Raw genomic sequence first — 24565 nt, 5'->3', positions numbered from 1 at the left:
TAAATATGTGGATATTTTACTTATATAACATGAAACATTCAGATATTTAAGAAACATTCAGGTATTTAAGAAATATTTAAGAAATTTAAGGTATTTAAAAAAAATCTAAATGATTAGATGTCTCTATATTCCATGCAGGTATTTGGCAATATTTGTTGATGTATTTGCTCATGTAGCAATTACATGGAGATATGCAATCTTTTATCATTGGAGATAAGTATGGGCAGCAAAACGGACATAAGTCTTAGGATATTATGTATATTTTCCCTTTCCACTATATACATCATGTGGTTCCAATTATTCTTTCACCATGGTTATGTTTTAAGGTTAATGTTCTTTCAGTCAAGATTAAGGCTAGATACTAGAAGTGGAACTGGATCATGAATATAAATGTATCTTCTACTCCTGAAACCAATATTACACTATATGTTAACTAACTAGAATTTAAATACAAATTTGGGGGAAAAGGTATCTTCTATCGTCTATTAGGCTTATATCATTACTGGGAAAAATTTCAACCTCATTGGTTGGGATGCTCTATCTGTAGATTTATATGACTCTTAAATAACAGTTTGAGAAACTCTAATGTTGCTGACGAGGCTTAACAGCGATGATTCACAAGAGAAACTTATTTGTTTCTCTATATTTGCTTGTTGCACATCATTCCTCCTGTTGGATTAGTGAGCAGAAGGAATTGTAAAACCACAGGGGAACGGTTTAAATGGGATAATGCAGACATTAGAGAATGATTAACAGTAATTTCACCAAGGTGGAAGGTAAGCTGCTCATTTTTATGGAATGGAACAAATGTGTTTGGAATGATTAACAAAATAAGACATGAAAAAATAGAAAAATGTAACCACTCAATTCTATTTGGGTAACAAACCATATGAGATATAAATGCAAATTCTCCCCCAAATTCACATACTTAACATTATTTAATGTTAAACTTCAGCTAGACTGTGGCAGACAACCAGCACAGAACATAAAAACCAGTGCTTAAATGCCAGCCATCCTACTCAGTTAAAAGGCAGTTTATGTAATGTGTACTTTTCTTAAAAGTTTTTTTTTAATCCCACATAAGCCAGCATAACTCACTGCTTAACAACAGCATTTCAATAAAGCTTAATTGACTAATTGGTCAGACAATAACTTCCATAACAAATAGGTCAGACAAGTCACTTAAATTCTGAGCGCTTATAATATAAAGAACATTCATTTATTCATTCATTCATTCCACATATGTTTAGCCTCTTCTACGCAGAGCACTATCTTTGATCTTGTGAAGAATGACAAAGGAATCTATATAAAGCATTTTCCTATGGAAGCTAGGTAAGGACATATCTATTGAAAATAAGTTTGTTACTATCCAGAGGCACTCTTTTCTCCATCATTCAGGCTAAGTTGGGACGGGCTTTAACTTCTAGAGAGCTGCTACTTCAATGTTCTGAAACAATTTCCAATATCATCCAACTATTTTTTCCTTTTTGCTTCCTTGCCTCTGTTTAGGGGTAGATGAACCCTAAGAACTTTTTTGAAAACAACATCTCTCTAGACCTCCCTAGCGCAGCAGTCTACATAGTTAGCCTTGTTCTGTCTTTACCCCTTTCTGATATGTGGTTCTGAAGAACACAATGAGGGTGCTCTGGAGCTTTGGTATTTTGAGAGAGGTTAAGGTTTAGGATTGTTCTTGAACCTTAAGCTTTTTCTAAGAAAGAAAAAAAAATGTGGCCAATGGTCCAGTAATATGAACATCACTTAAGAGTTTCTTACAAAAGCAGGATATCAGGTTCATAACAGATGTAATGAATCAGAATGTGTATTCATAGGCACTTTCAGGTTTGAGAGGCGCCATAATAAACTACCAAAAGATAAATGAATTGGAGGAGCCCTCATTTATAGTTTTAATTTGACTTCAGATTAATTAAGGCACAGTTGGTCAGAGTATGGTTTAATGAAGTCTTGTATTCAATACCATGCAGGCAATTTAGGATAACGATTATATCTCTCAGCAATGTTTCCCAAATGCCCAGAACAGTATTGACATGCACTAAATAGATATATGTTGAATGAGTTTGTATATTCTGCCCAGCATCAAGTATAGAGTTCTCTCTATGCATAGTATATGATTGTTGACTACTGATTTGCAGATAGAACCTTCATTTCCCAATGTCTAAAAAACCATTACCTTCAATATGATGATGAATTCCATTCAGTCAATCTGTAATATTTCTTGAGCTTTACAACTATGCTCTTTGTTAGGAAGTTGTAATTAAAGAATTAAAAGGTTTTCCCTGCCCTCAGGTATTTATACTCTAGTTCATTGACAGTTATAAAAATATACACTATGCATATATTTGGATGGATATATAAAGCACAATACAAACGTAGAAAGATAATGTAATTTTTTTGGAGTAAACCACGAATGGCTTCACAGAAAGTGATGGGTGAATTTGGACTTAATGGATGCATAGTACTTAAAGTCAGAAAAGTTTGAGAACATTCTAGTGAAAGAATCGAGGTGTAAGAGACCTTATAACATATTTATATATTATAAATAACATATTATAACATATTTCTGATGTTTATGCAAAAAGGAGAAGAAAGGGGACATGATACTGCACAGAAAGTCAGGGGTCTGACCAATGAAACCCATGCATGACTAACTACTGAGTCTGTATATCACAGAGCAGACAGTGTGGGAGTCATTGAAGAATTTTTAACAGAATGTGATGTGGTCAGAAGTATACTTTCGAAAGTATGGACACTGAAGAGGAAGAATTGCAACCAGAGTCAGAGAGACTAGTTAGGAGACTATAGCAACAGTCTACATTAGAAATGATAAGAACTCAGACTATGACAGTAACAATAGGAATAGAGAGAAGGGAAAGAGAACTGTGCGCAGGAGGTAGAAAAGTGAGGAGGACTGTAGAGTTCCCAAATTCTTTCAGCTTGGGCAAAGTGAGAGTAAATTGCTCTTGGCAGACTTATTTCCACTGCCATAATGAATAGTTACTTGTCATTTTAATCAAGTAAAAGGAAAAGGTGGCCTTCTGAGGATCAAAGTTATGTTTGGTTTAGGAACCTAGAAGAAGATTCTACCAAAATTTCAGAATCAACGCAAAATGGAGAGACCCAAGGCAGAAAAAGTATCCTAAAATGCACCAAGACTAGCCTATAATATAAGCTAATAGACTGTGAGTTATAACTGATTTATTTCCTTTACAAGGTGAATAAATATGAACAAGACTTTCCCCTACATGATATGATTTAAAGAACAATTTCAGAAAGCTCCTCTGCCCTGACCTTACTGGTGTCCAAAATTCTCATCATTGTAGAAGAACCATCCATGCATTTAAGGTAGGAAGTTGCTCATTTCAGGGGAAGACACTGAAGATATTCTTGAGCTGTTGAGGCACAATAGAGAGCCAGGAAAGATAAGGTCAGACCTCATGTAGAATTACAGAAATGTTTATGAGTATCAGAAGCCTATTTTCTGAATTTCCAATTAGAGCACGGTTTAGTTAGAGGATAGCTAGTCAGACCAGGGCTTTATGAGGTGTAACTCAGAGCTTCTCAAATGTTCATGTCCTTACAAAACTCTGAGGATACTATTAAAAATCAGGTTGTGATTCAGCAGGTTTGAGATGGGATAGGTGTGAGATGGGACCCATCTCAGCAAGAGTTGTATTTTAACAAGTTCCAGGTAATGTTATGCTTCAAACACTAGTTGAAAACCAAACTCCCAGAAGTGAGGAATAAGGAGACCAGAAGTTCACAAATGAATTACCACTATGCCCACCCCCAGGGCCCTAAAAGAATGAGACACAGGGTAGGTGATTTGAGGTGTGTGGGTGGGGGTGGGGGAGTAGGTAGAAAGATTTATTTGCCTTCATATTACCTTCACATAAAGGATGCCTCTGAATGCCATTCATCTAATTTATTTCTACAAACATTGCCAACAGGTTATGTAGGGCCTAACCTGTCATCATATATACTCTTAGAAATCCTCACTTTTCTGAAAGTAGAGTCTAAAGGCACAAATAACCCTGCCATGCATGACCAGTTTGTAAACAAAATGCCTTAAGATTATTTCAAAAGGACCTGCAGCCAGATTTACAAAGCCACAAACTGTAGAAAATAAAAATGAGGAGAAACTACTTACAAAAGTAAGATAGAAAACTGGAGATGATTCCCCGGTATGCCCATCTCAAAAACCACCTCACTCTGCACCACTCATTTGCATGTTTTCAGTTGAACTTGCTCTTATTTTTTGAACAATCTAAACAATGTTTCACATTTTCCACCTCACGTAGACACATCCTGATTATAAATAGAGAAAAAAAGTGCATCTGGTTGACTATAATCCAAAGCATAGAGCTGAAGTACAGATACCAGATATAGGTGACAGAAGACTTTAAGGCACAATTAAAAGATTGGGTCTGGCTGTATTTATCATTGTCCTTTCTTGCGTAAAAATAGTCTTTCATTTTTAATGAACAATTAAAATTTTACTAAACATTGGCACTTTGGATAGCAACAATGCTAACAAATGGCAATTTCATCTGGCCTGAATTCAGCCTATAAAAACCTCTGATTTGTTGCTTAAGAGTAACAGCTACTTTATCTGGGTCAGTTTATTTAGTGATTTTATATTTTAATTATATTAAAAATATGTGACCACATAATATTGCCTGGCTTTGAAAATTAAGCCTGTGGCTCTATACCTTCTGTGTAGCAATTTTCTGAACTTGTACCACAAAACAGGCAGGCATAGTATAAGAAGATGATTAAAACGGTTTTATCAGGGGTAACAAAGAAATCTCCATCATTCATACAGCCTAGGGAATTCTATGAAAAAAAATTTTTACATATAGTTTATTGTCAAATTGGTTTCTATACAACACACAGTGCTCATCCCAAAAGGTACACTCCTCAATGCCCATCACCCACTTTCCCCTCTCCCCCACCCGCCACCAACCCTCAGTGTGTTCTCAGTATTTAAAAGTCTCTTATGGTTTGCCTCCCTCCTTCTCTAACTTTTTTTTTTCCTTCCCCTCCCCCATGGTCTTCTACCAAGTTTCTCAGGATTCACATAAGAGTGAAAACATATGGTATCTGTCTTTCTCTGTATGGCTTATTTCACTTAGCACAATACTCTCCAGTTCCATCCACGTTGCTACAAAAGGCCATATTTCATTCTTTCTCATTGCCATGTAGTATTCCATTGTGTATATAAACCACAATTTCTTTATCCATTCATCAGTTGATGGACATTTAGGCTCTTTCCATAATTTGGCTATTGTTGAAAGTGCTGCTATAAACATTGGGATACAATTGCCCCTATGCATCAGCACTCCTGTATCCCTTGGGTAAATTCCTAGCAGTGCTATTGCTGGGTCATAGGGTAGGTCTATTTTTAATTTTTTGAGGAACCTCCACACTGTTTTCCAGAGCGACTGTACCCATTTGCATTCCCACCAACAGTGCAAGAGGGTGCCTGTTTCTCCACATCCTTTCCAGCATCTGTAGTCTCCTGAGTTGTTCATTTTAGCCACGCTGACAGGTGTGAGGTGGTATCTGAGTGTGGTTTTGATTTGTATTTCCTTGATGAGGAGTGACGTTCAGCATCTTTTCGTGTGCCTGTTGGTCATCTGGATGTCTTCTTCAGAGAAGTGTCTATTCATGTTTTCTGCCCATTTCTTCACTGGATTATTTGTTTTTTCGGGTGTGGTGTTTGGTGAGTTCTTTATATATTTTGGATACTAGCCCTTTATCCGATATGTCATTTGCAAATATCTTTTCCCATTCCATCAATTGCCTTTTAGTTTTGTTGATTGTTTCCTTTGCGGTGCAGAAGCTTTTTATCTTGATGAGGTTCCAATAGTTCATTTTTGCTTTTAACTCCCTTGGTTTTGGAGATGTCTTGAGCAAGAAATTGCTGCGGCTGAGGTCAGAGATGTTTTTTCCTGCTTTCTCCTCTAGGGTTTTGATGGTTTCCTGTCTCACATTCAGGTCCTTCATCCTTTTTCAGTTTATTTTTGTGAATGGTGTAAGAAAGTGGTCTAGTTTCATTCTTCTACATGTTGCTGTCCAGTTCTCCCAGCACCATTTGTCAAAGAGACTGTCTTTTTTCCATTGGATATTCTTTCCTACTGTGTCAAAGATTAGTTGACCATACGTTTTTGGGTCCAATTCTGGAGTCTCTATTCTATTCCATTGGTCTATGTGTCTGTTTTTGTGCCAATACCATAATGTCTTGGTGATTACAGCTTTGTAGTAGACAGGGTAGGGAATTCTAAAGCATCAACAATTTATCTGGCTTATATGTTACAAAAACTAAAAAGTATGTATTTTGAAACCAATCACCAAATCCAACTATAATGCAAAAAGTTGCATTGCAAGTTTGATTGGTACAATTCATGCTGAATGAAAAAAATAGGGCAAGCTCTTGGAAAAGCTGGCATCCAATAAGTTTGACAATAAAAATCTCATCCAAAGCAGTTAAAAAAAGGTATTTTGAAAAACATACTGCTTTACAAGAAAGTTACTATCTTTGCTGTGCAAACATTTTTTTTTTTTTTTAGTTTGTCAGGATGAACAACGTAAGGCATTGACTTTTGCAAGAAAAAAGTTAACAGCTGCTTTAGTCATGTATACATAACTTTGATTACAGTGTTCTTGGGATTCTTTCACCATCCCTATCATTGGTCCAGAAGGACTGCTCTTTTTTTTTAATGTTTATTTATTTTTGAGAGAGAGGGGGAGAGAGAGAGAGAGAGAGAGAGAGAGAGAGACAGAGCACAAGCCAGGAAGGGGCAGAGAAAGAGGGAGACACAAAAATCTGAAACAGGGTCCAGGCTCAGAGCTGTCAGCACAGAGCCCATCATGAGGCTCAAACCCACAAACTGTGAGATCATGACCTGAGCCCAAGTCGGATGCTTAACTGACTGAGCCACCCAGGAGTCTCTGAAGAACTGCTCTTAAGAGCTGAGTTCAGACAGGGCTCAAAGGGCTGGTCCTAGTCAAAAAAGAAGGTTTGTTCAGGAACCTGTAACTCCTCTCCACCTTTTCCCTTCTCTTCTGTCTTGCTGGACTTTGGCGTATGTCTGGTGTAGGCAATCTGTTTTTCTTTATTTCTTACACAAAGTCAAAGGTTTGTTACGGGAAAGGAAAAGTTATTACTGATAACATCGGCATAATAAGCTAGTTAACAGAAGAATCTCCTAAAACCAAATTAATACTTGGCAAATCTATCACATTTTCTTCAGGGATCATTATGCGTATTGCATAACAATTGAGTGTAATTCATGTTTTATGTATTATTAGTAAATTAATATTCCTAGAAAATCTTTTTTTAAGGAAGTATCTCCCCAAAGCCCAGTTAAAACAAGTTTTCAATACAAACACAAAAGTCAATATACAAGATGAGAATAATTTCTCATTCATAAAATAGAAAAAAATGTGATAACAGAAAAAAAGATTTAGGTAAGATGAGTTCTCTCTACCCTTCCTCCCCTTTCTTTCTCCATTGTTTTGGAAATCCTTAAAGTATCAAAAATATGCAAAAAGAAAAAAAAGGACAGCCAAATGAATATGAAAATAGTCAAAAGAAGTTGAATTTGAGATGAAATGGTCATTGAGGAAATGGATCAATAGTAGAAATAGTTTTAGGTGATTAGACTTTAGATATCATCCTGGATTCTAATGGTCAGGGCTTCTTTTGCCTTAGTATCACTTGCCAACTTATTTGATAGGTAGATGCCATCCCTGACACAGACCTCTGAATCAGAGTCTTTGGAAGTTGGGTCTTTTTTTTTTAATGGCCACATTTTTTTTTTTTTCTTTTTTGCCTCTTCAACTTTCTTTATTTTGAGAGATTGAGTGTGATTAGGGGAGGAGCAGAGAGAGATAGAGAGAATCCCAAGCAGGCTCCGTGTTGTCAGTGTGGAGCCCAATGTGGGGCTTGACCCCACAATGATGAGATCATGATCTGAGCTGAAATCAAGAATTGAATGCTTAACCAACTGAGCCGCCCAAGTGCCCCTAGAAATTGAACCTATAATCAGTGTTGTAAACAAGCCCCTCTGAAACTCTTGTGTATGTCATAGTTTGAAAAACTCTACATGATTGGAATCAACTGGCCTTGTGTGCTCGATGGTGAGTGACAGTGTCGAAGGCTAATGGTTGTCTTTTCCTTGCATTGTAAATGTGCAAAAATGTCATGTTGCTTCTACAAAGTAAGGTTGACCTATTCTCAATTTATCTGCCCCTGAAAACTCTTCATGAACTAGGAAGGTGAAACTCTGTTCTCACCAAAAAGTTATCAGTTTCCTGAATTTGTCCCCAATTTTGTATGGTATTTCTTAAATCGACTATCAGGTATCAAGTCTCTAAAAAATCAACACAAAATACGTTGAAAAACAAAGCTAAGTTTATTAACTTACTAGAGTAAGGGAGAATACTGCCTAATTGAATCTTAATAGTGTCTCAAGAAGGCAAATGTCATTTATAGGACGTTTATAGGGTCTGGGGTCTGGATTAAGTAGGCCTTAGGGTGGATAGTTCAAGGTGGGGAGGTGATTGGACTTGGGCAACGTATGTGACGTAACAGTTTAGTAGTGGTGGACTTAAGAGGACATGGCCTTAAAATGAATCTTGATAAAGTAAGCTGAAGTTTGATAAGTGAATTTTTTGCTCAGAGGAGCAATCCATTGTCTTGATAAGTGAGCAAAATAATTACCCAGACAAGTTGGCTTGTAGGAATTTTCCTAAAGCAAACAGCTAAGTTATCTTTCAGTTTATAACCCTATCTTCTAAGGCAAGAATTTCCTGCTACAGGTAGTTGAGTCGTGTTAATGCAGATAACTTTAGTTCTCTTTAATAATTGCTATTTGTAGATAGAGACGGTCTTGTTTCTCAAGCCAGTGAGGATCAAAGAGGTCTCTTCTGAAACATCTTTACTCTAAATTCTTAGAGAACTTCATTCAACAAATGTTAATTGAATATTCAGGAAAAGATGGAAAGGGTGAGGTGCAGATACTGCTATTGTCCTCCCTCCACACACACACCAACTGCCCATCATAAACATTAATAATCAATCACAACATTCCATTCATCTTGAACTTGACCTCATGATCTTTTTCAAAGTAGCATTTAAGGCAATCATTTTCAATTCATCAGAGTAGTCACTCAGATTGCAACCTAATGGACTGTGTTAAGCATTTGGGGAATATGAAAGTGAATCAGGCAGGCATTGTGTTTTCAAGGAGTTTGGAATTAAGAAATCATAGCATACCCTAACAACATCACCATGTGTCCAGTTAGAGGCAAAGTGCCCATGAATGTGGGTAGTATACAGTAAGTCCAGATAGAGAACTGATGGCCATTGTTAAGTGATCTTTAAGGTGAAAATAAGAATGTGTGGCACTTACATGATAGCAAATGAGGAGTAATTGAATCAGGAAAAGCTGGGAATGATGGAATCACATCTGTGTTTCAAGAAGATTATTAAACTGGAAATAGACAAGAGATTTTATAAATCCAGAGAACAGGTATGAGGCTATTGAAAGAATCTTGAAATAACATAAATATAAGAATAGATCAGATCAGTTATAGGTACATGGAAAGGAAAGGGTGGGTGAGAAGAACATGTTGGAGAGATTGAACTGACAAGTGTTGACTGCAGTGGTTAATTATAGAGAAGCAATCAAAGGAAAGAAATTACTTTTAAAAATACAAATTTCGTGTTTTGAGCACCAACAAAAATGTAGTTGTTAAATTTTGAACAACAATGAAAGGAAACAGTTTCAATCAAAATTCAGTATTTATAAGGAGAAGGAGGTAAGAGAGAAGTTTGAGAGCGATTTGAACATTGCAGTGGATATTTTATCTATTTGCTTAATTGCTCTTCCTTTGAGAAATTGCTTGTACTCTTCTCCATGTGACTTGTTAAAAGTTTATTTATTTAAGAGAAAGAGACAGAGAGTACATGCATGCACAAGTTGGAGAGGAGCAGAGAGATAGAGAGAGAGAGACTCCCAAATAGGCTCTGCACTATCAGCACAGAGCCCTCTGCAGGGCTGGAGCTCAGGAACTGTGACTCAGGACCTGAGCCAAAACCAAGAGCCAGATGCTCAACTGACTGATCACCTACGTTTCTCTCTTCATGTGACTTTTCTGGAATACAGAAGTACAGACTCTGTCTCTCTTCACCACAGGGTTGTTGCATATCCCACACTGGACCAATTGTTGGCACTCGATTGGGAATTCTATCCCTAAGGTGGAACACTCAGGAATGAAAGATGGTAGGATCACTAAAGAAACTTTCTTTGTGTTGAGTTGAATTCCCTAAGGTATCCTAGTTCTTATCCTTCTGGAGAGCTGATGGTTTAGTTCTTCTTTTGAGGCTATGAGCTATTCAATGAGAGCCGAAGCCAACACAATTCCTTGTCCCTGTGTGAGGCAATACTGAGATCCAGCAAAAATTACTTAGCTTCATGTTCCAGGATATACGTGTTCCTGGAAGATAAGATTGTAAACCAATTAAAATCAGGACCAGTAGCTTACTCATCAAAACTCATTTCAAGGCCCTTGCTTCACTGTGCTCATTTAACCTAAAACTATTATATCATAAATTCTGCCCAGATAGTTCCCTGACTTGCTGACTTACTTTACAATCGTTATATCCAGACCGTAGAGCCCTATAAATGTTGGCTTTGTTTAGTGTGGTAGGTCTAATACACCTGGGTCAGCAGGTTTTTCTTGTGGTCTTTTGGTGAGCCAAAAGTCAGTATTAGTAAACAACCAATAAATTCTTTTTTGTTCTTGATAAGTCAGATAAAATTAAATTATGTTACCTGCAAGTAAATATTGCTAATTATATCATGCATTATCATACCTGCTCATAGAATGTCATTTTGTGTACAGTTGTCCCATAAAGTTAGACTGTCAATTTCTGAAAGGCAAAAGAAAATTGTCCTATTGAGGGATAATGTTAAGCCATCTAAAATATAAAGAAATAGGGGTGCCTGGGTGGCTCCATCAGGTAAGCGTCCAACTTTGGCTCCCATCATGATCTCACAGTTTGTGAGTTTGAGCCCTGTGTCATGCTCTGTGCTGACAGCTCATAGCTTGGATCCTGCTTCAGATTCTGTGTTTGCCTCTCTCTCTTCCCCTCCCCCATTCATGCTTTGTCTCTCTGTCTCTCAAAAATGAATAAACATTTAAAAAATATTTTAAAATGTACATAAAAAGAAAAGCTTACTACTTTGTGCCATGACCCGTCTCTCAGTTACTAGCATATTGCCTTAATCAAAGTAGATCCCCAATATCTATTGTTTGACAATGGTGGTATCTATTGTGCTAATTACCTACGGTCCATAACTTTTAAATAAGATACTACAGTAGACATTGTTGGAACGTCACCCATTTCCTCGTGGATTCTCTTTTCATTTCAGTGGAAGGCAGCCCCTGATTCCTACAACACAGCAGTAGCACGGTTATCTCAGGGCTGCCCTAAGGAAGTTGTTGCAGAGGCAGCCCTTAACTAATAACTGATGAGCATGAGGGGTAATTCGCCAAGGTCGTTCTGAGTTTCTCAGGGGGATAAATTTTGGTCATCCAGTGTGGTGACTGGCTTAAATAACACACCCTTTATGGATTGTTTTCCCTCTACCACCTCTCCACTCTCCAGTTATACACAAACATGACATTCTTCAAACATGCACAATAAACTGCCATGACTCAACAACTTTTTGTTTGCAAGTAATGAAATTGATTTTGTCTAAGAGGGATGTGAATAAGAGGGATTTATTTATGGTTACTGGTGCTTACTCCCTGGATGGCCAGGAGATCAAGCACACCTAAGATTGCTTCAGGGTCTGCTTCTGGAGAGAACTCAACTAATACATGGAATTCTTAGGAAAGCATGTTATCTTTATCATTTCGTGGCAAAATAGTTCCTAGAATTGTACCAGAGATAATTTCTGGTCAAAAGTCAGTTAGATTGCACACTCCCTGACAAGAATGATGTCTGATTTGTCTTTATCTGTTGTCTAGCACAGTGGATATCACAGAGTGGATAATGAATAAACATCTGCTGAATGAATCTCCATGGTCTAAGTAGCCTGTCCACTGGACCTGATAATTCCAGGGGTATGGCAATTACAGCAGACTAGAACTGAACCATGTTGAGGGATGAAAGAGGCATTTATTTGTTTTAGCCAGTCCATACCTCAAAACCAGGACTGATTCTTAGGCAACACGTACTTAGATGGTTGGACCAATTGTCCATGGTTGTCCATCCTAACACCTGCTTTGCCTGTTGTGATTGGTATGGGCCCAGACTCTCCCACTTATTAAATAGTTTCTTATTATCCATGTTCATAACCATTTTTATCAACTACTTTATTTCAGATGTGCTTAAATCTTGCTCTTGAAATCTGGAGAGAAAGCTTTCATATTCTTGCATATACATTGTTTTATATCTCTTCTCACCATTTCCTTAGCACTTCAGAGAGAGAGAAAGAGGACGTCTTGGCCAAAGTCATTGCCTATTTCTAAAGCAATGCACCTGATCGTGCATCCATGCACATATTTGTTTTCCTCCTTCGGAATTATATTTCTTTTCATTGATTGCATTGGCCTAGTGCCAGTCTCCTCTGTGCCATGTTAGACAGCATAAATATTAGTTTTGGTTGATACCATAGAATATTACTTATGATAACCTGGGCAGTTTTAACTCAGTGCTTAAAACCAATCATCAGAAAATAATGTTGTAGTATCTAATTAGGTAAAGCACTGTAAAAGGGACAAAAGGGATATACAAGAATTTCAACAATGATATTTGCCTTCTAAATATCTGATTCTAATCCAGGTGTGGTACATAGTATTTATATAGCCCCAGGCAATTAATTTAACCCTTGTGTCTCCTTTACTGATATGTCAAATGAGGCTAATAGCTACTGTGCAGGTTTGTTGTAAAATTTTGAACACATAAATACTCCTTAACACATAGTAGGCACTCAAAAATGCAACTAACTGTATCAGTCTAATGTCTAATGTCTAATGTCATCAGTCTAATTGCAAAGTTGAGATGTAAAACACATGTAACAGTCTAAAATATCACATGATAGATATAAAAAAGCAGGTACATTTTTCACCTGTACAGAATCTATAGTACTGTGAATTGGGGGGAAACAGCCATTCTGGGCTGGAGAAATCTAGGGAAGCCTTTAGGAGTAAGTGAAATTAGAATTGAGTATTGGAGAAGGGGTAGACTTTGAAAAAACATGCTCCCTGTCTTAAGAGGAGACAGTATAAGGTGTGTGAAAGTCCCTGGGCGAGCTGCCTTAACCACACTGTATTAGGCTTCCGGGCTCAGAGGCTGTGGACAGGGGTAGAATGAGCCTAAGAGTCATCTCTTTGATCATGAAGAGATCAGATTAAGCAAGTCAAAATTTGGCTATAACCACATGTAATTACTGCAGAAAAACAAGACTGTAATAGGCTAAATTTTGCGAGGAAACAGATAGTGTAGGGGCAGAGGCTGAGAACTTTGCCGACGAGGTCCTGGCTTATTCAAAGATTAGATGAATACACTCAGTATCTACTTTTTGAGAATCAACATAGCTCTTTTTCTTTTCATTCTCCCTAGGATAAACATATCCATAGTGGTCAAAATGAATGCTAAAAGTAACTTGCTTTCTTATTTTTAATTTTATTTTAAAATAAGTTATGAAATCTTATCTATTTCACAAATGAAGATTCACTTTCTAACTCTTTTGCCCATGTCATGCAGGACTTTCAAGTTTTTCCTGCCTTGATTGTATTTATGGGCAAGAATAGTATTATAAATTATAACTTCATGGAATAGCAAATAGAAAAAAATATTTCGTAATTTACATTTTTCATTTGTCTTAAAATTGACCAGATTTTTAAGAAAAAATATTTGTATAGGGTCTACCTAAAAGAAACCTTTAGAAATGAGACTAATGTAAAAGAAAAAATATGCTCTAGACTTATTCTTAAAATCATCATGTGCTACGTAGAGATGAAGGTGTTAACTTCGGTCCTCAGGTCCATTTTTATGTCACCGATGCGTCCACTGAATTATAGGTGTGAGAGCCATTATCTCTCAGGAGCACCTTGAAAAAGAGATGTCTAATCTCAATAATGTGACTTTCCGCATTAAATAAATCCACCATGTTCAGTAGTTCTTCTTTCTTAAGGGAAAAAATGTCTTATCCTTCCTTCCATTCACCTCTTCTAATCTTAAAAGAAAAGAACATCAAAGAAATTTGAATTTTTACTAACCAGAATTGATTTGTTTCTTTCTACTTGGTATTCTTTATCATACGGTGCGTATGGGCGTCGTGTGCACGCACGCGTGCGCGTCTGTGTGTGTGTGTGTGTGTGTGTGTGTGTGTGTGTGTGTTATGTAATGGATGAATAAACTCAGGAGATTCCATTTGCTCACTAAATGTTTATCATAGAAACTATTTTCCTTCATTTTTACTTTTCTCTGTATTTCTTATACTAAAGTATATGATTGCGAAAAAAAAGCAATTAGCCTAATAAGCCTAGTTTAATGAACACACCTCTGGGGTAAATCTTGGGTAATGCCGAAGAAAGTATTTAACAAGGATTTTTTAATGGCTCAGGAGGCTCTCACTTCTGCTTTGCAGATGAGATGCATTTGAGGAACATCCTGCAAGAGCTTTAGTTTCTTTTAAAAAATTCTGCTGTACACACTAGTAGACTAGTTCTACGCTAATAATAATGTGTGGCTTGGCATTTGCCGGAAAGTTTCTGACCAAAATCTATTCAATTTTGGCATCAATGTTGTGTCTTCTCCCTTATAATTGCATGAGATAACGGTTGATGGATTATATTGAATGAACACTTGAGCAATAGAAAGTAAAGAGAAAATTCTTTTTTCTGTAAATTTAACTTTAGATGACTTCTTTCTCTCTCTTTACCCAAAGCAGGATATCCATCCCTCCCGAGCCTCATATTCCCTCAACCTCAAAGAAACTGGAATAAATATTGATAGAAAAAGAACAAAGGAACAAAGGTAAAATTACTTGTTAGCATTAGTGCCCCCAACCGGTGTCTTGGTTTACTGAGTGACAATAAGTTTGTATTTTTATTTTACTTATTTCTATTTTGACTATTATGGAGAGGCATGCAATCCACAAACATATAGATATAGCAGTAACTTTAGACACAAGTCTTAAATGAATGGCATGTACCTTACTTCATATTTTAATTTAGATATGAAATTATTTAGCTTGAGAAATCCAGAGATGAGGTTCCCTTGAGTCAGAATTTTAGAGCTAGAAGAGATTATCAAGATTACTTAGTCCAGTTCTCTGTATCAAAAAAAGGACTACAGAGATAACTGGCAGTTGGTTCTAATTAAGGGTAGAGACAAGACTAGAGTCCATATCTTCAGTAGACTATAAAATGATCTTTCTTTCTCTTTAATCACTGTCAAAATAATGTCCTCTTATAACACTTTGTTGTAAACACAGCATTACAAAATCTTAAATATTTAACACTGCACGCTTTGACCAACTGGCATGATCTCCCTTGTCTGTGTGCCCCTCTGGTATTTACTGGCTGAATGTCAGCTCTACTTGGAAACTATTAATGAAGATTTCTTCGTGTTTCCTGACACACTGTGCTTGTATTAATACAGCTAAGAATTGCGCTTCTCTTAGTTACAGTGCTGCATTATTATGCCAGGATTCACGTGGAGTGAGGTCTGACCTCAAATGCCTCTCTGGCTTAGACAAGTCAGTCTAGCTCTCTCTGGATATTTTCTTTTTTCTTACCTAATGGACGTGAGTGGCACCTGGCACTATATTATTACTTCATCCTATTTAGACCCACAGGCTATTTCAGCTTATAAAGGTCATGTCTATTTTAGCTACTTTCAGCTAATTCATAGCCATCAGAAAATGATTTAGAGAGCAGATTCACTGAAGACTATCTATACCATGGCCACACTTTCAGTTGATTCAGTCAAATTGGTAAAAATCAGTCCAGATAGTTGTTTTCCTTTTTAAAAATTAAACAACAGATTAATTTATCGTGTTACCTTTTAGTAATTGTGCTGGATTGTTAGTGAAAAGCATCAATATTGTATAAGGGTCTAACATAGGTGGAATGCCACCAGAATTTTGACTGCTTGATCAAAAATATCCACTGGTAAAACTCCTCCTTGGGAATGACCCCTAGCGGTTTTACAGTCACCTGCTGATAATTTGATTTAAATCACATTGCCTCAATCTGTTGGTGAGTACCATATGCCATTTGGGATAGGATGAAGAGATGTATTTTGGTGAGACATATTGTGTCTATTTCCTTCTCCAACCTAGCAAGTTTGTCAATGTAATAGAAAAAGATGATTTTTTATAGCTTCTTAGAACTTGGTGTTTAAAAGCTTTTCTTAATTGGGTTCAATAATTTTTAACAGAAGCCACATGGTCGACAGAAAACTGTCGTGACTAACTTGAGCATGATAGAAAGTAAGGTTCTTTTAAATAATTAATAGCTGCTAAAAGGTCCCATGCATTATGGAGAGAGGAGGGAGAAGACTAGATTTAATCAGAAGATTCAGGAAGGAGGTTTGATGAGAGAGATTAATCAAACCAGAGCATGGTCATATAAGGGACAGGATCAGATGATTCACTCACAAAAATGAGTAAGAGCAAAGGAAGCAGAAGATGGGGGGGGAGGGTGACATGATGGAGAAGGTCGCAGATGTGGTGGTAGTCAAATGTCAAACCTCATTAAAGAAGTTGTCCACAACATCGCTAATGAGCTGGAAAAAATGTGTGACAAACGTGGTTAGAGGCTTTTTTGCACAAATTCAAACTCAGGCCAGGTTGCTCAATGGGTCTTCAGAGAAATGACAAACTCTGGAGTGAATCCTAGCCAAGGAGAGCTGTGTTAGCAGACTTTCCCTAACCACATAACTTTGGCAATTGAGACAAAGATAAAGATACCTTACCTCCTTGAGGTAATACTGAATTGGCTTCACCTATATGTTGCCACTTACAATTGCTACAGAAGGTATCAGGGTTAGAGAAACTAAAATGAGAACAACAAACAAGGCAACACAGTTTTTCTAAAATGTCAGGATCAAGCAAGGCCAGGGGCCAGATATCAGTGAGCAGAAGAAGGATTTGATGGAAATCTGTGTTCCTCTGCCAAAGGACTTAACTACACTGAGCCACCTAAGCCATCTGTATATGCAGAATGACCTTGGCAGAAGTGGAACACATTATTTGTTTCCATGGAAGGTTGTTTTTTTTTTTTTTTTTTTAATTTTTTTCTAAGTCAGGCTACATGGTCTAGTGCAGAGGTGTCCTCACTTTTCCTGCCAAGAACTCCTGGGCATCTGATGAAATGTTGTGAATTTCTTTCAAGTTTTTGATCTAAGTTTGTCCTCCATGTCTGCTTTAAAATTAATGGATTAAAAAAGTCATCAGACCTCACCTCATTTTTTTTTTCCTTTTCTTCCTCCAATTATAAGAAGAAGGAATGATCTTCTGCAGTCATCTATTGATTATGTCACTCTCTTTAAATAACTTTAAAAGAACTCCTAGTTTTGATTTGCATCAAAATAAAATGTTCTGACTCTCTTCCTTTGTCCATCCTGTACCTTACTGTTCTTTTGTTTCACACACTGTTCTCTCCTCCCTTCTGCAGCCAGACATAAACTCTTTGCCATCTAGCTTCCCTTATTATTTTCTTCCCTTAAGATTTGCTATTATTCTCCCTTAAAGTGGCATGTGCACCCCTTTCCATTAAACCAGGTCACGTATTTCTGTCCAAACTCTAATTTTTACACTGTTATTGCAGCCGTCTCCTGTTGTATGTATATACCTATTTCTATACTCTTAAAACCTCACATGCATTTATATTGTTCTTTTCTCCACCAATAGTTTGCAATTTCCTTAAGGACAGGAGCCCCATACCCTTCTTTTTTGTCATTATCTTAGTGTAAGGCTTCTCAATGTCAATTGATTATTGGTCCTATTTATGTACCAGTAATACAATGCTCCTTTGCGCTCCACGCAAGCAGGGGCAGACTGTATTGCTCTGTTCTCAGATTAATCGTTTTGCTTTTCCTTTTTTTCAGGTTTCTATGTCAAGTCTTAAAATGTTTCCCTTGAAATAATAACAAGAGCACTTGTATGAGCACACTGTAGATGAATCCAATGTGCCAGGTCATGCTTTGGAAGGCTGAGTGTGAGACCAGTAAGAAACCCATAACTCTCTGTTCTACCCAGTGGTTACCTGACTCTGTGTTTATGTGCATAATGTTAGGTTCTTACATTCTCATCAGTAGCCAGCATGCCTGTTATTCTGTTTATACTTAGAGTGATACCAGAAGTATCACTTTTCTGTTGATTAATTTATATTGTCTAATTCTGTAGCATGTTGCTATGCTCCCTGTCCCTCTTAATTACTTATTGTGACAATTAACCGACCAAAAACAGTTTCTCTCGCAAAGATTTCCAGAGGAAAAAACAAAAACATAAAAAACATTGTAAATGATGCCATTTTCTGCCTAAGCCTCTCTTGAGTCCCAGCCATGATCATGTTACTTGTTACAACAGATCTGCTGGCAAACAAACTCTGAGGGCAACGCATTGAGACACTGCAGACCTTTAAATGTGAAGAATTTAGTCCTAAACATGTGTTTGTGGGCATGTGCAATATCCACTCCTTTTAGAATGTCTCAGACTGACCCCAAACAACCTTTTTATGGAATCCTACCCTCAAGGACTAGTATTAGTTATATAATTGCCCTACTATTACCCTGTCTCTCAGGGTGTAAGTCTGCCTTTGAGACCATTGTAGTAACTTAAAATATTTGTTAACCAGCAAGTAGACAGACTTAGGATAAGCTCCTATTCTAGGAGGCCATAAATTTTCCATTGTACCCGTAATGTCCAATTTAACCCCTCAATATTTCTCTCAACAACTTTTTTTCCTATCAAATCTCAATAGCAAAAACAAAACAAAACAAACAATAATTGAGAGAAAGAATTGAGATAGTCTAACGAGAATACTTCTCTGAAGTTTTATTACAATTCTAGCTAGGAAAAAAAATGTATATATATGGATATGTGGTGCTGTTAGGATCTCTGTGGCATGTGAATTAGAGAGCACTTATAAGAGAGCTTTGTGAGGTGTGCCTGGGGAGGAACGTTTGGATTAAATAATAAAGAAAGATAACACATTGATCCAAGCTATTATTTGTATTTTTAATTTGCACATTATGTAAAACTGCTCCCCTCAGATTTTGGAGAAGCTTGTTAACAATTCCCCACAGGACTGCTGGGTTAACTCCTCTGGGGTTGTATTTAGAGAATCCACCTTCTTAACAGGCTATTGTAAGTGTGGCTCTGGTTCAGGGAAGTTTGAGGACCACTATATACGCTAAAATAGTGAATAGAAATATTCATTGAGTGCTATGTGCTGTACTGGATGCTGAAACGCAAGAATAAATTAATCAGACCCACTTTGAGAATTCCCAAAGGCAAGTTATAACACCAAAGAAAGTGAACACAGTTTTGTATCCCTATAGAATTTATTCAAACTGTACCACTTGAGAACTGAGGTTTTAAGTAGGTTAGTTTTAGCTACTTTAAGTGGAAATGGATTTTCTTATCAATTAAATTAATCTGAATAATTTATTTAAAAGGTTCTAAAATGTGAATAATTTATTTAAATAAATTTATTTAAAAGGTTTACTAACAATTACAGTAAGAAAGTTTTGAAAAGTTGTCTGCCTAAGCCAGTCTAAGATGTTTTGGTAGGCAAAGTTGTGTCTTTGGGGCCCCGTATTTTCCTTTCTTTGTCTCTAGCATCTCCCCAATGTTTCTTCAAGGCTCCCGTGACCTCCTGGCCCTTCCTTTGCTCTCCTGTCAAAATTGCTCAAATGATATGGGTATAATGAGAGTGCTAAGATGGTAGTCAAGAGAAATGGGTTTGCACTGTGCCTCTGATACTAAATAAATTATATGGCTTTGAGCAAGTTCCTTGAACTCTCTTTGAGTTTCCTTACCTGAAAAAAAATAAAAGGTAGAGTTTTAGGAGCCGTGATATGTTGTCCAGTCCTCTTTCTATGATTCATTGAGTTGTCTGTGCATTGCACTTTAAGATGAGGATGGAGATATTCGTTTGGCAGGAGGAGAGATTGCATGAAGAGGAGTCACGGATGAATTGCTTATGAACTTTGAGCAGGGATCTCAGCAGGGTTCTTTAGAGCTAGTGAGGAGTGAGAGCACTGGGTCTGAGTAAGCTTAGCTCTACCTCTGACTTGGTGTGTGAAATATGAACATATCCCCTGGCTTCCCTGGGATTTATTTTTCTCACTTTGTGGTGGAGACAGCAATCACAACCTTTCTCACGGTGTCATTGACATTACCGAGGGGATGAGAAGATGTTTGTAAGGAACATGGTGGGCATTCCATAAGTATGTCTCCATTCACTGTGAAGGTGCAGTTTATTCAATGCCTCGCTTTACCTTCCCAAAGTTGGTTTATTTAACAAGCACACAGAGAACTCCTAATATCCTAGGAACTAATCTAAGAGTTTGATTTTAACAGTAACTCTATTAATCCTCATAACAAGACTGCAAGGAGCTATTATGATCCCATTAGACAGTTAAGGAATCTAAGACTCATAATCTGCCCACAGTCACCCTCATAGCAAGCAAGTCTGGGTCCACAGCCTGTGCTTTCAATCATTGTTCTCCCAGCTTAGACAGAAGGTCAGAAAACAAGAAATGGAATGGAATGCGGGCAAGCCAACTGTGTTATTTGTCAAAGGCTGCATAAATTTGGTGTATCAGAAAGATATCATAGTAATTTAGAAAACATCTAAAATTGTAAATGTTAACCTACAAACAGTCCAACCACCAGGTGTTGCTTTTGAAGAGACATTAGTCCCTTAGGAATATTTACACAGCATCTTAAATATGTATAGCAACCCCTCGCAGTAAAACCAAAGGGGGAGGACATTCAGAATCTTGAAATAGGAGTTGCAACATTTCTTAAACACTCTCTTTCCTGCATGGCTTCCCATCTCACTTCTTCTAGGAGTGGTGCTCACAAAGGTCTCCCCTGCTGGTCTTCTAACTCCTAAAAATCTTCCCCAGCTCAACAGAAACAACAGCCTACCTGCAGCCCCAGGTGCCTTGCCTTCTCTCTCTTTATTATTTATATCATTATGCATTATCTTATTTTCTTAAATCCCTTTTAAGAGACTTAAGGAATACTCTAAGAGAGTACAAATGTAGCATGCTGCAAGGATAGGTCTTGTTATAGAAGTAATCACTAAGGCCTGTTGCTTACCTGGTTTCCCTTAGTCTTGTGCATGGAATCTTGACTGTGATGGTCAGGTTTTCATTTAGCTGGAGATTTTACTGGGGCTTCTGGGTGGCTCTGTCTGTTAAGCGTCCACATCCTGATTTTGGCTCAGGTCATGATCTCACGGTTTGTGAGTTTGAGCCCCATGGCAGGCTCTGTGTTGACAGCCTGGAGCCTGCTTGGGACTTTTTCCCTCTTCCTCTGTCTCTGCCCCTCCCCGACTTGCTCTCAAAAATAAATACAAATTTAAACTGGAGATTTTAGAAAACAAGAAAATGATTTGCTAAGAATAACTATGGATATGAACTACTGTATCTACCATTTAAGATATGATAAAACCCAGCAAAATTATTCACAATAAACCGAATGATCATTATTTCTAATATGAATTTCCAGTCTTGTCTTGGGAGCAAATGGCCCTATTTAGCCAATGAGAACTGAGAGAAAAATTCTGCTCAGCATTGGTTTCAAGTGTTAATTTTTTTTTTTTTTTTTTTTTGTACTGCTCAAATTCTGCCAAACTTCTTGGGTAACATGAGATTCTGCCCTGAGATGTTGCTTCCTTATTTCGGGTTCCTTTTGCGACAAGCAGGGCAACGCTTGGCCTCTGCTTATGTAATTCTTCAGAGGGATCTTTTAGTACAAACTTTATATCATTCATATTTCTAATGGGGTTCACTCCCAGCAACATGCTCTGCCAAATTCCTGCTATTAATTACTTATTGCCCGGGGTACGATTTCCCTTGATTGAAACATGGCCCTGAAGCTTTCTGTTTCCATAGGAGTCCTCCATCTTCTTGCTCAGCAGCCTTTATGTTTTTCATTCTTCAAACTTTGACTGAGTACCACTTACGCGAGACACCTCTGGGCACTGAGATTACCAACACAAATAAAATAACAACCTTTGTGTTCTGGAAGCTCACCCTTCACAGTGGGACAGCTGTATAGATGGATACCTATGATATTATTTGATAAGTGCCCTGATAGAGCTATCCAGGTACCATGGCGACCTAAAAGAAAGATATCAATTGCATGCTAGCAAGGTGGACAGGGAGGGCTTCACCAAGAACTTGACCTCTACGTCAAATTTTGAAAGGGGGTTGAAATTAGGTAATGAGTGATGTTGGAGAGGCCAGAGCACTCCAGAAGGAGAAGCAGGATGTGCAAAAACATGAAAAAGTCAGAGAGTTGGTGCATTCATGAAATTAAAACGTATTTTCTATGACTGGGAATGAAGTGTGCAGGAGAGATGGCAACACGAGGATGGCAGAGGCTATTGGGGCTAGGTCGTGAGGTGTCTTGGACTTTACGCTAAGGTCTGTGACTTTGTCCTGAAGACACTAACCTTGATTATATTTCAGGCCTATTTCAGAATTGAAGGAGACAGAGCACCTCTCGTAAGAAAAATGAACATCCACATAGAAAAACTCAAATTCATGCAGATTTCAGAAAGTTTTCAAGTCTCCAGATTAAAATCCGGTGCTTTAGATGAAGAAGAAGCATGGACTTAAGTTGGAGAGAGGTATGTCCATATCTCTCAGCAGAGGAAGGAGTTTGCTGTAGAGAGCGGTGTATACAGGATACTTGGGGTACAGACACTCAGTTAAGAGATGGGTGCAGAGAGCCTGGTGAATAATTATGGAGGCATACACTAAAACACTGGTCTTTGACATTGAGCAGAAGTGATCGTGGCCTTGGATTTGAGGCCTATTATGAATGTAGTATTGTTAGAAAGTATTAATTAATGGGGTGTAGTGGAGACTGAAGTGGCCCAGAAAAGAAGAGGTGTGGAATTAACGGACTTCAAAGCTCTACAAGAAGTCTTTTCAGTGTAGCCCAGGCTGAAGCTTTAGGTAGGTCAGAAGCTCAGAATTTCACTAGTCTGAATTTTGCCCTTTTGTATTTTATTTAGATTTCTGTCCTTGCTAAATTTAAGGAATGGATCCCATCGGATCCCATTTCTCCTTCCTTCCTTCCTTCCTTCCTTCCTTCCTTCCTTCCTTCCTTCCTTCCTTCCTTCCTTCCTTCCTTCCTTATCTGTTTTAGTCTCAGATGAGGTCAAGTATCTTCAGGCTTTAAAAGTACCCCAGGTTCTTCTAATGTCCAGTGAGGTTGCATAGTACTGCTTTAAACTCTCTCTATTCAGTATCAGTACTCTCTTTCTTCAATATTTGGTTGGATCAGAGACAGCAGGCTGATAAAAGACAACTAAAAAAATTAAGATCCTTGGCCAGTTCTTAAACTGGCAGGTATTATGCTGTCTGCTGAAAGGAGATGCCAGGTAAGTAGGTGCCAAGGTCTTCTACACAAGTTTTATGTTCTTTCTATTACACCCCAAAGGGCTGAGAATCTACAGATTAGATCAAGATATGCCCTCCTAACACACAAATAAGGTAATTCATTGAAAAAAAATATTTCTACTTTATTGCCCAGATTTCTGCAAATTGATGATTTGGATCTTGGCTTCAAGAGGTCATGTTGATCTATTTGCTCTGACAGTAATAAGCTGACAAACCTTCCAGAGATGACTCCTTAATATGATCCAAATGCTCCTTCCTATTGCAATATTCAGTTTTTGCATAACCTGTGTCCTTATGCATTCTACCAGGATGCCTAAATCCATCTCTGATCTGACAGATACAGACTGCTGCCATCATCTAACTAAGAAATATCGCCAACCCCTGTTAGGTGAGGCTGCCCCAGGGTCATGAGTTCATTTTGGGCTGCATTACCATTTTGGTCTGCGTAGTGTAGGTGTGTCGGGGTGGGGATGGCAGCTGGCCAGTTATCTCGACATTTTCTATTGCTGCAATTTTTTTATTATTTCATAAAAGTGAGTATTTCCACAAGGCAAGATAGAATAAGGAATTTTATGAAATGTTTTGACTCGCAGAATGGAAATCTTCTTATAATGTCCAAGCTATTGCTTAACTTTAATACTTCTGAATTTTACTTATTTCTTCAGGAATTATCTTTGTTAAACATGGTAAATCTTCATAGTAGGCAACTTCATTACAAACATTACCTAAAATACAACTTCATTACAAACTTCCCTAAAATAAATGATCTTATTTTATATTTGTAGTTTTGTGACCTGAGTTCACTTCTCTAGTTCAAACAACTTATTTAGTATTGTAGACAAACACATAACCTACAGAGAAGTGTTCAAG

At 37.6% G+C, this 24565-nt stretch overlaps 1 long non-coding RNA gene across 1 annotated transcript; it reads left to right on the top strand.

Moving 5' to 3' along the window:
• The first annotated feature begins 14419 nt into the window (after nt 1-14419).
• LOC147577533 (uncharacterized) lies at nt 14420-19265 on the top strand. Its single transcript, XR_015240374.1, has 2 exons — nt 14420-15076; nt 18155-19265. It is a non-coding gene; the product is annotated as an uncharacterized LOC147577533 (long non-coding RNA).
• The last annotated feature ends 5300 nt before the right edge of the window (nt 19266-24565 follow it).

This window comes from Puma concolor, chromosome C2, assembly GCF_028749965.1.
Source record: "Puma concolor isolate L17-30 chromosome C2, mPumCon1.1.hap2, whole genome shotgun sequence".
In the NCBI taxonomy this organism is placed as follows: Eukaryota; Metazoa; Chordata; class Mammalia; order Carnivora; family Felidae; genus Puma; species Puma concolor.
Note: the sequence above shows the minus strand (reverse complement) of the source record. Positions and strands in the feature narration are given on the sequence as shown.